The following is a 17,316-nucleotide window of genomic DNA, read 5'->3' as shown; positions in this document are numbered from 1 at the left end:
GAGCAGCAGCTTAGCCAATCCGCGATCTTAGGAAGAGGAGAAAAGGAGAGGAGGAAACCGACGAATGGCACCATCAGGGGAGATGTCGCTGGGAAAGAGGCCATCAAGGGAGATGCCGCTGGGAAAGAGGCCTTTGGGGAAGATGCAAGAAGCAAGGAGTGGTGGTCCCCAGAGGACGCTCTGGAGTCGCCGCAACTCTGGAGAGTTGCGGCAAGAGGGGGTATGTGAAACTAAAGAGGGTAAAGGTGGTGAGGTTGGGAGGTGGGTTGAGGAACTGATCTTAATTTTTTCTGTGTAAAACACACCTTTCCACTGGTTCCATTTAATTCTCCCCCTTTCCTCATACGGCGCACGGAAGAAAACCTAAAGACAATTAATAGGTCATGAAGAGAGTCTGACAACTGGGCACACAACAACTAACTGATATATATTATTTCTCCTTTTGCACAATTGCGTCCTAAGTTGCCATAAGGCTACAGCCGTACTTACTGTTCCTTTTTTCTCTATTGTTCCTCTCCCTCTGCAAGCCTACTGGGACCCCCTCCAGTGTACAGAAATGCCTAGAGGGAACCAAGAGAAGGAAAATAAGTGATAGAACTTCTACTTACTTTGAAACATTATCTGGAAAAGAACTCCTACTGTTCTACATTAATTCATTATTTGGAAGCAACTCCCACTTGTATACTTTATGTCACTATTTGGAATAAAGACTCTCCCATATTGCACACATATGTACTCCTCACTTCTGTTTCCACCCATCCCACCACACCTTCCCCTAATATATGACAAAAACAAATGGAACAACTAATGGATGGAATGCTGAACTATGCAAACATTAACCCTAGTCACAAGGATCTGGGTTTAATCCATTGTTCTTTTTCTCACCACGCCACCCGTGTTTGGACCCAGCCTTGTGTTTGCTGTGTTTGCCTTAAATTGGAAGGGTATACCCAGATTTGGGTCTCTTGCTCACTATGCCACTGGATTCAAGCTAGCCTGTAGCCTGACTGATGAGGGGTGAATCCCCGAAACTGGTCCCTGTATGCTTGCTTTCTGTCCAGAGAAGACCTGACTTGGCAGTCTGGGATGGACTGGACCGTTCCCATAAAAAACATGGTCAAGACTGATTTGCATATGGCTGGGTCTGAACTGGTGGTGAAGTGAGCTAAAGAACGAGACTGGATCAAACCCAGATCTGTGACTGGGGGTGAGTGTCTGAAAAGGTTCAGCGTTCCGTCCATCATCTCCTTGTGTTTGCTAAGCTCTTGTACGCCTTACTGGTGTCAAGTGTCAGGACAGGTTCAGTGATCTCCAAGGTGTGTCGTGAGGAGTGTAGTGTGGAATGCAGCACCCAACAGGGCTGCCTCCTCTCCATGCTGTTATTTGCACGGGGGCCATTTTCATTGACATTCAATGAGGGGGCAATTCCGGGGTTTGGAGGTGTCAGGAGACTATCTGTACATCTCCCTAAATACAGACAACCTGCTTTTATATATGCACGGAATAGTTATTGACATGGAGGGCACAGTGGCAGCACTGACGAGCCTTGGAGGATTATCTGGACGTGAGATGAACTAGCATAAGACATGTTTCTTCTCCTTTCAGCCCAGCGTAGAGGAGATTTGGCCCACCTCTGCCATTTTGGAGTTGCTCTGGGAGAGTAACCTCATTCATTATTTAGGGGTGAACACCGGAGCTGCTCTAGAAGGGCAACGACACCAGGGCCATGATCGCAGCCCAGAGCTGGATATCCTTTTCGAGCACCCTTTCGATCACTGTTCATGGGCGGATTGCCATATCCAAGATGCTGTCATGACTATTATATCTCTTTGTGAGGCATGTTCTAGATGTAGGATTCCCCTTCAAAAGTTACAACTGCTGGTGGATGAGGATGAAATGGCAGCACCAGATTTCAAATGATCCTAAATGGCTGATCAGTTGCAGTAGGCTTCTCATTGGAGAGAGACAGTCTGGGAGGAGGTGGACAACCACAAGCGCAGGATACCTATTAGAACTCTCTTAACTCATATCCTGATGCTCCACACTCCCATCTTGATGGCTCACAGAGATAATAGCCTTATCCACACAGCATGGTATGCATGGGCTAGGGCACTACAGAGGACACACTCCAGAACTGTGTACACTTGCGAACTCCCCCTATTGATGGCTTTGTCTTGGCAGCTGCCCGGAGGCCGGGATAAATTAGAGGTATGGCCCGATATGGGGGGAAGTCAATATTATTGGGGTTTTATTCAGAGGAATTAGTTGATATTTTTTCAGACCTCAGAGTACAACATTCCAGCAGGGCACTTTCTTTTACATCTAGCTCTGATACTTGCCAGGAGGCAGCTAACGATGAGTTGGAAATCTGCCTCTAGCCCTGACCTGGGCAGCTGGGGTAGAGAACCAAGCAAGTGAGTGGACTGTGAGAAGGAAGAATTGCGTAGGGAGGAAGCTAGAGGGTTGCAGAGAGCCCCCTTGCTATATGCATGCATGTTGGATAGTCAAGGGAGGATTAGAGACACAGAGTTGTTATCACCTGATTTCCCTTCTTCACCCGCATGACCAGCTCAATCCCCTACTATCTCTGCTGAGATTGGATCACCTGCCGCCCCTGTTAAATTTTGTTAGGTGACCTAGGACAAGTTTGCAAGTGAGATGAATGAGCTTTGCTTCTTACTGTTGCCACTGGGGGTAGAGGTGTAGCAGCTGTGTACCTGCAGCCAGGGTGACGCTACGGGTCCCAGTCCCCAGGCCATATTGGTAGTTCCTTGTTTGGTGCAGACTGTATGATTGGCATCATTTGCTCTCTGGTACTCACTATGATGGGGTTCACGGGTTCACTGCTATTGTCATGCTAGATTTATTAGATGCTGACTTTTTTAATTTAAAATGCACTAAACATTTTTTTTTTATTCTGACAAAGGTGCAATGACATTCATGGGGGGACCAATGAATAAAGGACATATATTTTAATGGTGCATGTGCCACTATGGACAACTTCAATGCTCCAGTATGTTTGTTGATTTAAAAAATCTCCTTTGTTGCCTTCACGTCTTGTAGGAAGAGGCATTCTAGACAACTGATGTGAAGGCAAAGAAGAAGTTTTTCAAGAATGTTCGGATCCCTGGACCCAACAAGCAGATCTCTTTCCAAATCACCTGCTGGCCCTGTCAAATTTTGTTAGGAACAAAATTTGACAGGGGCAGCATGTGAGTGGGTTAAGTGTACCCCTGTTTGGGATTGTCTCTGTGGCATATTGGTGACCTAGGACCAGTTTGCAAGTGAGATTAATGAGCTTTGCTTCTTACTGTGGCATCTGGGAGTAGAAGTGTGGCAGCTGTGTACCTACAGCCAGAGTGACTCTACGGGTCCCTGTTCCCAGGCCATATTGGTAGTTCCTTCTTTGGCTATGACTGTATGATTGACATCACTTGCTCTCTGGTACTCACTATGATGGGGTTCACAGGTTACCTGCTATTCTCATGCTAGCTCCCATATGCCTGGTTCATTGGATGTTTGTTTTCATGATATATTGTTGATTTTCTTGCTTGATTTATTAGATGCTGACTTTTAAATTTAAAATGCACTGAACAAATTTAAAAAAAGGTTTCTGACAAAGGTACAATGACATTCATGAGGGACCAATAAATAAAGGATATATATTTTAATGGTGCATGTGCCACTATGGATAACTTCAATGTTCAAGCATTTTTGTTGATTTAAAAAGTCTCCTTTGTTGCCTTCACGTCTTGTAGGAAGGGGCATTCTAAACAACTGATCTGAAGGCAAAGAGGTTTTTTAGGAATGTCCGGATCCCTGGACCCAACAAGACTTATAAAGCAGATCTCTTTCCAAATTTGAGTGACAGAAGTGTCTTCATACAGGTCCAGAAGTGGAAAGTACCTGCTTAGGTGGAAGAAATCTGAGGTCACAGGGGAAGCTATCAACCAGCTATGTACAATTTAACAACTATTTAGAGCAGAATTAAAGGATCCAACAACTCTTTTCGTTTTGTGAGAGCTTATCTGAAGCCAGTGACTACTCGTCCACTCCCAGACCTCCCTCATAGAGTTTCTAAACTTGCAAGCTGCAAATATCAGATCCCCATCTAAATTAAGGAGAATTGTATTTTGGATGAAGTTGCAGCTTAGAGTAAATGTAATGGGCAGATTTGCTGAGATATGCACGACAAAATGTAGGACAGCAAAAAAGCACAGTTGTGCTGATTATGATAGTGGCAACACAATTAAGCACTCCTTTGCCCCAAATGCAAAAAAGGATTGTGCAATGGTGCAAAGCCCCAAAAAAATATCAATATACACAAACTGCATAAAAGTAGTTACTGGCTGAAGAACACCCAAGAGACAGTTAAGTTCCCCAACGAAAATGGAACAATATTGGAGCCAAGCGGAGCTAGGAAAACCTTTTGCAAATATATAAAAACATGAACATACAAATTATGGATTTCTTTACCAAACCTGATGTTATATTGTCCATTGAATTACAACCCATTGCTGATTGTATTTAATCCCATTAGGCCAAGTAACATTATTAACCACATATACATTATAAAACTGGCTAACTGGTTTCCATCTACGTTTGTTCCTTTCACTTTTACTGTAGTATTGCCACACGGTAGGAACAAAATGAGCTTAATAATTGGTAATGGTAATAGCTTTACCTGCAACGCTAATTTGTTTTTGTTGTCTGTAGATAGAAAAATGATCAATTGTGGGTTAAGTGCACCCCTGTTTGGGGTTGTCTCTGTGCAATATTGTTGACCTAAATTTCAGATACTTGAGTGAACAAGAGTCCTTGCACAGGACTACCATTGCAATAGAAGTCAGAAATCATATGAGATCCTGAATGCTAAAGGGAGACATGGAAGTGTACTGTGGTTCATTGTTCAGGTGGAAATCTTCATCTGTGAGGTGAACCAACAAGAAGATTTTCGTTTTTGTCACCATGAAACTTGCACCAAGGGGGAAGGCAGGTCTCCAGCTTGAGATAGGGGTAAACATATATATAGTGGCACATAAAGTCTGTTAATAAAACACATATATTGACTTAACAGGAATCTGTTGAAAAATAGGGGAAAGTTTGGGCAACAGGTGGAGGGGGGCATGAGGGACAGACAAACAGAAATAACTCACTGCAAGATCAGGTGGCAGCCACATTTGCACCAGACTGATCAGTGTACTGGAAAGCACTCAAACAACTGACATGGCAGAAGACAGAACACCAGATGAACTACTCTATTAACCCCCATCATATACTTAAACAATTCATGGTCACATGCATATTTTTGGTTCAGGCCCTATCCAAATCCATGCATTACCATGTGTTGAAACCACTCCACTTTTTGCCTTCCATTCTCCTGTTTTTGCCGACTTCACTCTTGCTGGCTTTAGGACTCTGTGCACTTTACCACCTAACCAGTGCTAAAATGTTTGTGGTTTCTCCTTTGAACATAGTAACATTGGCTTATACCCAATTGGTACATGTAATTTACTTGTACTTCTTAGTACAATGGTACTGCATATTCCCATTACCTGTAAATTAAATGCTACTAGCGGGCCTGCGCCACTAATTGTGCGACCTACTTAGGTAGTCTTTTAAACATGTCTCAGGCCTGCCATTGTAGCCTGTGTGTGCAGTTTTAAAATGTCATATAGTCCTGGCAAAAGAAATCTTTATGAGGCCTTAACCTTCCTTTTTAATAAATGTAATTCCTAAGTAGGCCCTAAACAGCTTATAGGGCATGGTGCACTGTATTTAGAAAGTTGGACATCTACTTTTAAGTTTTATATGTCCTGGTAGAATGAAACTCTTCAATTCATTGTCACTACAGCAAGGCCTACCTCTCTCATAGGATAACATTGGGTTAACCTATTACATTTATTAACTGCTAACTTTCAATTGGGAGCAAGTAGAAATTTAGAGTTTGGTGACGAAAAAATTATAATTTATAACCTCTTTTAATGGCAAAGTTGTATTTTAGGTCACAATTCTGAAAATGGCAGTTTTAGAAAGTTAACAAATAGGAGTGCTGGGCCTGCACACCAATGTAATCATGTGATTTTAATGTGTAATTATTTTGAGTATATTTGAAACTAATTGTGCGAGCTACCATGTGTGGAGTGTCATAGCCCTAAAACCCTGGAATATATACGACAATGAGAGGCAATGGAGACCACTGCCTGCGTGATGCACTGCTTAGGACACCTGGTGTCTTCGATAAAGTTCAACACTTCTTTGATATTTGTGAATCATATATTTCTGATTGTAGAGTTTGGTGACTAAAAATTATAATTTATAACCTCCTTTAATGGCAAAGTTGTATTTTATGTCACAATTCTGAAAATGGCAGTTCCAGAAAGTTGGCATTTTCTTTTCCTAATAATTTGGTGCCTGTATCCTGGGTCATATGACTGAGTGTTGCTGGCAGTTGGCCTTTTGCGTATTGCTCCCAGGCAGTGAGACAAAAGTGAAAAGGTATGGACATCTCTGACTTGATGAAGGTGAGGAGCTGTCACCTACCACACTTGCACATCACAAAGGGTCTCCCTGAGCACGCTCGCAAAGGGTTTGACCCTAGCCTTTTGTGACCCTAGACAAGCTGGGTCAAGAACAGGCAGGAAGGAAATTCCAAGCACATCGGGGAATGGAACCTCCTTCACAGTGAACAACGGGTTTAAAAAATGGATCCTGAGACCCAACCCTTCAGTGCACCTCTGGATAAGTGGAATACTCTGAAGGACTGCTGTGCTTCTCTAAAAGAAGGACAAATACGATGTTGCTCTGCTGCCCTTTTGCCTGCTGCTGTACCATCTGGGTGAAAGGACTGATTTAAATCTTGAACCTAGGGCCACTAGAGTGGCTCCAATGGCTAGTTAGCTGGTCTCCTGATCAGAGCCTTAGGGACAGAAAAGGCTCCTACCATCTTGAAAAAAGCACCTGAACTATACCTATTGTGAGTCCTACACACAAGTGGTCCCACCACAGTCCTGGACCCTTTGGAAGTGTGCCTGAAGGTGCTTTGCCAGCTCACCTGCGGTCAGAACCACAACAGTGGTACCCAGCTCTTCGCAACCCCGATTCAGAACGGTTGCAGTGCGTTGCATCCCCAATGCATCTCCGATGCCGAACCTCACATCACAGCCCATAGCCTCTTCGGAACTGTCACTGCATGATGCATCTTCAATCCAGGACTTCGCATTGCAAGCCTCTCTTTGGCAGCATCTTGAACAATAATACAGGACTTTGCATCGCAGCCCCAAAGCTATTTCGAACCTCTGCTGAGTGATGCATCTTCGACGTAGAATCTCTCAACACTCCTCAACCAGGATGGATTTAACTTAGATGGACACAGATGGAGGATAACGCAGATGGAGGAAGACTAAGAGTAACGAAAAAAAGACCCTCTATAAATCCCTTCATAAAAGATATATGAATAACATTGCCCTGGCCAAAAAAACATATCTCAATGAAAAGATAAGGAAGGCAGGTAATTCACACAAGGAACTATACGCTATAGTGAAAGGATTTACTTCTCCCCTGCAATGCCAACTATCTACCCCTGAATCTCAGAAATGGGCAGACACACTTGCCTCATATTTTAAAGATAAAATCGATGCCATCCATAGGACCTTTCCCAATGAACCCATTGACAGGGTGCGGGCAATCCCGAATGAACCCTTCAATCCTCTGAACTCTCCTTGCGATTACAAGCTCATTAAATTTAATCAAATCACAGAGGAAGAGGTAAATATCAGGCTGAACAAAGCTAAATCAGGCTCTCCTAACGACGTTGCTTCCGTTCAGATCCTGACCAAACTTGACCCCGCACTGGTGCCAATCGTAACCAACATCTTTAATGTATCACTTAGCCGAGCTACTGTCCCCTCCATTTGGAAGGAAGCTATGATCCAACCTATCCTGAAAAAAACGAATGCCGACCCCAACCAATCGATAAATTATCGCCCCATCGCCCTGCTTCCACTCTTTAGTAAGATCATGGAAGCTTCCATCAATGCTCAAATGACCAAATTTCTAGAGGATAACGGCATCTTGGATACATCTCAATCAGGCTTCAGAGCGTCCCATAACACGGAGACGGCTCTTGTAGAGATAGTGGATAACATCAGATTAGCCCTTGACTCCAAGCAATCGGCGATTCTCATCCTGCTCGATTTGTCGGCAGCCTTCGACACCATCTCCCACAGCATACTCTTAGAGAGGCTGGAAGAGATTGGTGTCGGGGGCCTTGCCCTTAGCTGGATCAAGAGCTATCTCAAGGACAGACGATCTAGAATCAAAATAGGCCCTTTCCTATCCGGCATGGTGGAGAATGATAAGGGAGTCCCCCAGGGCTCAATACTCAGCCCCACCCTTTTCAATGTTTATCTCTCCCCTCTAGCAAATACTATTAGAAGCTTTGGGTTCGACACGGTATCTTATGCCGACGACACCCAAATCTTGATAAAATGGGGACATAATTTGCTAGATGTCCAAACCAGATTTAGCAACTGCATGATAGCCATAAACACCTGGATGGCTAAGAATTATCTCATGTTGAATACGGCTAAAACTGAGATCATGCTCTTTGGCCCGGCAAAGAAGACTTGGTTAGCCGATTGGTGGCCAAACGAGCTAGGGCAGTGTCCAATGCCCAAGGAAACGGTGAAGAATCTCGGCATCCTATTAGATGATACACTATCTATGTCACCGCACGTCAACAAGGTAGTCCAGACGAGCTTTGGAATCATGAAAAGCCTCAGGAAGATTTTTAGGTGGCTCCCCATAGATTGTCGCAAACCCCTCATCCAAGGCCTCATAATTAGTCGCCTCGACTATGGGAATGCACTGCTAGCGAACATCAACGAAGGAGCACTGACAAAGTTGCAGGTGCTGCAAAATACAGCAGCCAGACTGACTCTTAACTTGCCGTCTCGCACCCCTTCTGCCCCTACCCTCACGAAGCTCCACTGGTTGCCAGTAAGGAAAAGGGTAAAATTTAAGATCTGCTGCTTGGTACATAAGTCAGTTCATGCCCAGGGACCTGCCTACTTGAAGAAAAAACTAACTAGCTATCTTCCGATCAGAACTCTCAGGTCGGCTGACAAAAACCTTCTATGTGTCCCTAAAGTTCGCACAGTGAGGAATGGAGATCGCAGTTTTTCTAAACTTGCTCCTGATCTATGGAACTCCCTCCCACTGTCACTCAGAGCTGATAATATCTACCGATCCTTCAGGAAAAGCCTCAAAACATTGTTATTCTAAATCACCTCCCATGAGCTCTGCTTGACACTGCATTCTTGTCTGGGTACATCTTTTCGCGCTCTGTGACCGTCTGCCGGTGAATTACGCGCGCTATAAATGCATAAACTAAACTAAACTAAACTAAACTTATTACTAGGAACTGTATAAATCTGTAGTGTAGAGTTTTCTTTGAAACATAGACTTTCTGGATTTTGTTTGGGCTTTGGTTTTTTTTTGTTTATTGGTTACATAGCTTTACCCTCGATTTCAGTTATTCTGCTTGTTTTACATGCATTTGTTAATCTAGTCAACTGCCGTGTTTATCTTACAACGCCTTCATCATGCTTGCTAGATTGCTTTGCGTGAAAGAGTTCAGATAATGTCAACTTATCCGTCATGCGGAACAAGAAGGTTAATTATCAACAGCATCAGGTTAATCCATTATTTTTAACCCAAACCAGGAAAAAACCAAGCATTGTCTAAGCAAGTACATCTTGCTTCGGAAACCTATTGGCTTAGACAGCGCTTTTGTTTCCTTAATGGCATCCTCAAATGTGTGTGAATCTGCTGTGACCATCTTTGAAGGGGAGTTGGGGAAATATTACAAAATGCCTTCATAAATAACTACAGAATATGTGTGTGAATCCACAGCGCCCATCTTTAAAAACTTTTTACAATAATTCATGAAACCCTGTTGAGAATGTATTTTGGGAAACGCTGTTCAATAACTGCCATTGATACACATGCATCTATGTTGGCCCTCTTTAAATGCATTTTGTTATATTTTGAATAAATGATGTTCAAATATGGCTGCCATAATATATTACAAATTCCAACTTAAGATGGTTGCACCTAATTCTCCGGTGTACATATTTGGATGGAATGTATTAAACTACAACAAATGTCCTTTAAAGATAGTGATGCACGTGTGTGCTTCTAATTACACGTTGATCAGCACCTTGGAATGGTAGAAAAACTTTTTTTTTTTTTTTTTTTTTAAATATTTTTATTGAGAAGTTTTTTTCCCTTTTTTTACATACAGGGCACGGCAAGTATTTACATGAAACACGACATATCATATACTAAAGAATAAGGGGTAAAGAGAAAAGAAGAAAAAAAAAAAGAAAAGAACACAAAAAAGGGAGATAGATAAGAGCACAGATTTTTAAAGTTCAAACAAGATTACAAACTTTCCCCCCGGCTGGGCAAGCATCAGCCTACATAAATGTAAATTAGACAGTACCATACATCTTAGCAAAATATATTATTCAAGCATTTCAATCCATACTCTCTTCTTTCCAGCGAGTAATGGGATCCCAAATCTGTTTCCCAGTTTTCCTTCCCTTTTTCCCTTTCCTTGCATAGATCTCAATTTCCAGATTATATATTGATAGTAATTTGGCAAGCCATTGATGGAATGACGGTGGTAAAGGATCCAGCCATGCAGATGCAATACAGAGTCTCATAACTGACATAGCTAAGAATAAACAAGATTCCTCTTCGCCCTGATGTTGACCCTCCTCCTCCTTTACCCCCAAAAGAATTATTGAGGGGGTTAGGGGAATATTTGTTCCTAATACTTGATTTAAGAAACCCTCTATGTCTTTTATAAGTGGCTGCAGGTGAGGACATGTTGCAGATACATGTATTAGGTCTGCCTCTGAGTTTCCACATCTGAAACAATTGGTTCCTGCTGTTCCACCCCATTGGGCTATCTTTGCAGGCGTATGGTATAAGTGGTATAGTGTTTTGTAGTGTTGCGCCTGAAGAGGCGCTGAGCATAACAGTGTATACCCCATTTCCAAAGACATATAAAAGCTTTCCTCCCTGACTTCCAAGCTACCTTTCCATTTATTTGCCCATTTTTCGATATCATCCTCTTTTGAATTTAATAACTCAGCATAGAATCTCTTTATGGTACATTCCTCACCTGCTTCGATCACTTCCATGATTGCATTTTTACTAAATCCTGACGCGCCACCTTTTTTGCTGTGTAAAAAACTCCTTATTTGTAAGTACTTAAAAAATTGTCTTTTATCTATTGCATGCTTAGCTTGTAGTTCGGAAAACTGGTAGACCCCTTGCTGTCCCACAAGTTCACCTATCCTTCTAATTCCTTTTCTTTCCCATTCTGCAAGTATAGTACCAGAAACTACTTCCACAGGTAGGTTTGGATTTCCTTTCAATCTAGTGTATGAGTTATACCGCCCCAGCCCGAACCTTTTAGTAAAAGCTTTCCAAACAGTGTAAGCCGCTAGGAGCGTTTTGAGCCGTGTCCTTTTGAAATAACTGGCTTCAGTATATTTTAGGAGAACATTCTCTGCTTCTGGACCCAATAGCAAGCCATAGATTGCTAGTGATCCCAACTCATTCCAACCTTCAGATTCCCCCCCCCACCAAGCCAACCATATTTTGCAGAGCTGCTGCCCAATAGTAATCTTTAAATCTGGCAGTGCCCACCCACCCCTCTCCCGTGGAAGTGTCATAAATCTAAGTGCTCTCCTGGTTTTCCCCTTTGCCCATATGAATCTGTTAATCATATCTTCTATCTTCTTGAACAGTTTAACCTCGAATAGTAAAGGTATTGCTCTAAAAAAGTAAAGAAATTTAGGTTAAACCAACATCTTTACTACATTTGTTCGTCCCACCATTGATAGATGTAAGTTATCTAGTCTATCCAAGTCCCTCCGTACTTTGTTGATTAAGGGTGTTAAATTCTTTTCCACTAGGCAGTCTAAATCAGCTGAAATAGACACTCCCAAATATGTACCTGCCTGAACAACTCGGGTATCTATACACGTAGTATTGTGATTTTTAATTATTTGGGTCTTATTGGTGTTAAGTTTATTGCCCGAGATTTCTCCAAACTTCAAAGCCTCTATTTCCACTTGGGCAATAGCCTCCATTGGTATTGGTGTGATTACTGCAACGTCGTCAGCGTACGCTAGTATTTTACAATGGCCAGTTCGAGTAGGCAATGGTTTTATTATATCGCACATCTCTATTCTCCGAATTAGTGGGTCCATGTACATTGCAAATAGCGATGGGGAACAGGGGCAGCCTTGCCTCGTACCTCTCCTTATCTGAAATTGTGTTGTAATCCCCGCATTCACTCGCACAGAGGCCACAGGGTCTACATATAGCGCTGGATTGCTTTAATAAACCTTTTTTTAACTCCTGATCTTTCGAGAGTATGCCAAAGATAGTCCCAGGAGACCCGGTCAAATGCTTTTTCCGCATCTAATAGCATAATCGCCATTGGGTCCCCTGAGACTGCTGCGGCGTCAAATAAGGTTATTACCTTGCGCGTATGATGTGTGGTGCTCCTTCCAGGTATAAAACCATGTTGGTTATTACTCACCACCCTGTCTATTATTTTGGCATATCTTGTTGCTAATACTTTAGAGAAGATTTTAGTATCCGTGTTCATCAAAGTAATGGGCCTGTATGACCCCGGTTCTTCCGGAGGCTTCCCTTTTTTTAGAATTATCACTATTTCAGCCCCCCCCCATGACCTAGGTATTGAATCTCCTATTTGTGCCTGTTGCATCGTCCTAATTATATCGGCTTCTAAGATGTCCCAGAATATTTTATAAAACTCTATTGGAATCTGATCTGGGCCTGCAGCTTTTCCAAGGGGGAGATTCGAAATAGCGTTTTTTATTTCTTCCCCCTGAAAGACTTCCTCTAAAGTATCTGCCTCTTCATCCGTAAATCTAGTCACCGGGATTTCCTGTAGATAATCTCTGATTTTAGTGACATCTCCCCTTATTGGTTCCTCATATAACTTCTCATAATAGTTTCTGAACACTTCCCTTATCTCCCCTGACTCTGTATAAATCCTACCAGAGGTATCCCTGATCTCCCTCACAGTTCCTAACGCTTCTTGCTGCCTTGTTCGGACAGCTAAAGTTCTACCCACTGTTTCGCTAAATTCGTGACATTTTTCTCTTTTTGCTGTATATAATTTTGCAGCCTTTCTGGCGATGTCTCCCTCTGCATCCCGTTTCACTTTTAGAAGTTCCAAGATTACATTATCTAATGGGGTACCGCTTACTGTACACTCCTCTAATTTCTCTTCAGCCTTGAGCACTGCCTTTGGAAGTTCCATATTTCTCATCTGCTCCTGTTTTCTCTTATAAGAGTTAAAGCTCAGGGTTTCCCCCCGGACCCCTGCTTTGAAAGCATCCCATACTACCCCTACAGTAGAACTATCTCTATTATTCTCGAAAAATTCTTTGATCCATACTTTCATGTAATCCACAAATTTTTCTTCCTGCAATAATCCTCTTTCAAAAGTCCACTGTCTTTGCTCTCGAATATTTGCCGGTTTTGTTAGTGTAAGGATTAGGGGATTGTGATCACTTAAGATCCGTGGGAGTCTTTCTATTCTTGATTCCGGTATAAATGCATTTGATATAAAAAAAATAATCCAATCTTACACAGATTTTATGTGGGGCCGAATAGTATGTATAGCCCTTATTTCCTACCCTTCTTTTCCCCCAGACATCAGATAGAGTATTATTTGCCACTAATCCCTGTAAAGCATGGCATACGCGCCTCTTTCTACCAGAATATTTACCGAATGAGCCTAAGCCTAGACCATCAGCGCCATTGATATTCAAGTCCCCTGCCATAATGATTCTGGGTGCCCAAGTAGCTAGCTCCACGTCTAAAAATTGAAAAATCTCCGGGTCATCCTTCGTCGACCCATATACAGTTATCAACGTGGTCCATTCCCCATCTATCATATATTCAACCATTGCCCGTCTCCCCCATTGATCTTTTGCTTTTTTTCTCAGGAGCAAATTTTTATTTCTGGATAGTATAGCTACTCCCCTTTTTTTGACACCTTGCTGTGAACTTACTAATACCTGAAAACCCAATTGTTTCAAATAAAATTCTTGTGAGGTCATGACATGTGTCTCTTGTAAAAAAATAAAGTCCGCATTCATTTGTCTTAATAACACTGAAGCTTTTAACCTTTTCTGAGCATCATTTAGCCCGCACACATTCCATGTTACATATCTAGTTCCCATAAGTAATTCATTATTTTGCTACCATATAAATTCATATTATACAGTTTATTTCTTTTTACCATACTTCCCATTTCCTCGCATCCGTACCCCTCACCAAGTAAAATTTTCCTTTCTTTCGTCCCCAAATCTCCTGTCTTGTCTCCCTTTTCCCCCATCTCTGCCTCTGCCTCTGTGAATGATTCTATCGTTTGGTGCCATACCGTGCCCTGTGCTCCCCCTCCCCCCCTGACCCCTGCCCTCCCACCCACCCCTACTGGCAAACAGGTCAATGTTGACCTGTGTCTGACAGCCGATCTCCCCCAGGAAGCCTCTCCCCTGCCACTCTCCCATAATCTCAGTATCCTTTATTTCAACCTACTTTGTCGGGATTATTTATCCATGCTACTCCCTCCCTCATTCGCTTACTCTGACTTCTCCGTTTCATTTTTTCTTTTTTTGCGTCACATAAGCAGTTTGTCTTATAGCTGCAGCCCTGTCATTTTGCGCTTTCCCATCTCTTTGTGCCTTCCCCTCCTTTAGATAAGTCAGATATTCCTGTGCCACTATTTCCGAAAAGAAGACCCTAAATTGGCCATTAAAGGCAACCTTGAGTCGACAGGGAAACATCAAGTATACCTCACATCCCACATTCTGGAAGGGTGTTATTAGCTGCCTCATTCGCCACCTTCTCTCCACAGTAGTGTGGCAAAAATCTGGCCGAGCAAAGAATGTTATGTCCTTATAGGAGCGCTTAGCCGTTGGCTTTGCCTTGCTGATTACCTCCTCTCTCAATAAGAAATTACCCACATATACTAGAATGGCCCTTGATTTGGTACTTATATTATTTTTTTTTTGCGTCAAAGGAAACCTGTGTGCACGTTGCACTTCCTTATCCCAATCCCATTTATCCATTTCTGGGAAAGATCCTCTTAACAATTCCACAGTAAAGGCACGTACATCCGCCCCCTTCTTCCCTTCCTCAATCCCAAGCAGTCTTATGTTGTTGCGCCTCTGTCTATTCTCGAAATCTTCGAGCTTCCACAACACATCTGATGATATTTTCTCTTGTTCATCTCTGTACTCCTGTAGTTTTACGACTTCATCCTCTACTTTGCCTGTCCTCTCCTCCACCTCCACCAACCTGCCAGCCATTTCCGCATACATTTTATCAACCTTGCGTAGAGACCCTTGTATTTTTTTATTTGCTTGCTTAGCTCTTTGGCTCTCCCATCGAGCCTCCCCCTGTATCTGCTTTAGGGTTGAAAACAAGAGATCGAAGCTCACTGCATAGTCTTTCCCCTGCGTCTGGGCCTGAGCTTGCGATTTATTTAATTGTTCAGAGCCACCAACTGCACCCTCCTGGTACAGCTACGAGGTGGCTGCATAATCCCAATCCAGTTTTTTAGCCACTCCTGCTTGTATAACACTCCCACGTTTCTTTGCTCTTATGCGGGTCCTTCCCTTGGTTCTACTTGATTTACTCGCTAAGTTTCGTTTTAGTACGGTATTATGTTCTGACTCTGACTCAGTGTCTAACTCTGAAGTGAAAAACTTTTTGAGATTGCTGCTTGTTGATAACATAGGCCGGTGGCACAGAAAGTGCCACAGGGCTTGAGGGCAAAGAAGATGCTGGTTGGGGAGGGGAGAGAGGAGGTGGAAGAGGAGGAGAGAGAGAGAAATAGCCTCTTAATGCACTGCAAAGCAAGGTCAGAAATCATCAGCGTAAAAATACCACATTCAATCAAAAGAGTGTGACACTGAAGTGCTCTTAAGGAGGACAACATCAAGAATAGAGAGAAAAGCCAGAGAATCAGGAGTAGGCAAGTGAGAAAAACAAGAAAGTCATCCAATTATGAGCTTTTACACAATAACTGTTCATTCTACAATACTTCCGAAAAGGCCATGATGTGATTTTGACTAAACCATATAATTATATTTTTTCACCAGCTAATCCCCAGAATACTAAGGTCATATCTGCATGCAAAAAACATTAAAGCAAATTGATATAAACCTGATCCAGTGCACCACACATAGGGCCTTATTTTGAGTTTGGCTGTCCTCCTGCAGCACCGCCAACTGCGCTTGCAGGAGGACTACAAAGCCAGTGGTGCACCCGTCTGCTGGATTATGAGCTTATTTCAGGTTGGTTGGGCGGAGCTCCAGGGGTCTCATAGCGGTGGATGTGTTAGGCTCATAGGAGAACCTTAACAGCAGACCGCTGCTGTTACAGCACCTACAGCATGTTTCTGCATGGAGTGCAATTCCAGGGAGGGCACAACATATGCTCCCTCGCATGCACCTCCAGGAAAAGAAGCCGCAGTAGGTCCTATTAGGGCCCTCATGGCTGCATCTCTGCCACCCATTTCATGGCGGGCTCACCGTCATGAAATGGGCAGTGGAAAAGCAACTTGGAAAATGCTTGGTCATGCCGCAGCGGCACTGCCAGCATATTCCTGACCCTTACTGCTGCGCCACCACCGCGGGATCCTGGATCCTGGCTGAAGTTACAGTCCTGTGGCAGTCTGATTGCCACATTCGAAAAACTGCAGGCAGGCCCCTGAGGTGACAGTGGTCCGACGGCCACCAAGGGTATGGTGGTCCTAGGAATGCTGTGCACGCAGTAAGGTCCTTTGTCACTGTCCGTGTAACAGAACATATCAAATTTAAATTCTAAGAGCATGTAAGAAAATGCCTTTATTTGTAAGATACGTCCCCCAAATTTCTGTAGCAATACTGCTGTTGTTTTACTCTTAAGTGCACTGGGCCCTGCTGGCCAGGCTCCAGTGCAAGTGCTCTGATGCTTCAAATACATGTGGAGTTGGCTAATTCTTGATTGGTATATTTAACTTAACTCTAAGTCCTAGAATATAGACAGTATGTCCCCAGAGCCTGTGCGTTGAATGTCACTAGTTAACTGCAGGACTTATTATGCCACCACTGCAGTGACAAAGCTTTTAAACTGCCAACTCAACTTGGCAAAATAACCTTTTTGTCAACCTTAAATTTCCTTTTTAATATTTATAAGTCACCCTAA

The sequence above is a fragment of the Lissotriton helveticus genome, chromosome 8 (genome assembly GCF_964261635.1).
Source record: "Lissotriton helveticus chromosome 8, aLisHel1.1, whole genome shotgun sequence".
Lineage (NCBI taxonomy): Eukaryota > Metazoa > Chordata > Amphibia > Caudata > Salamandridae > Lissotriton > Lissotriton helveticus.
The sequence above is the reverse complement of the archived record's forward strand: the minus strand, read 5'-3'. Positions refer to the sequence as shown.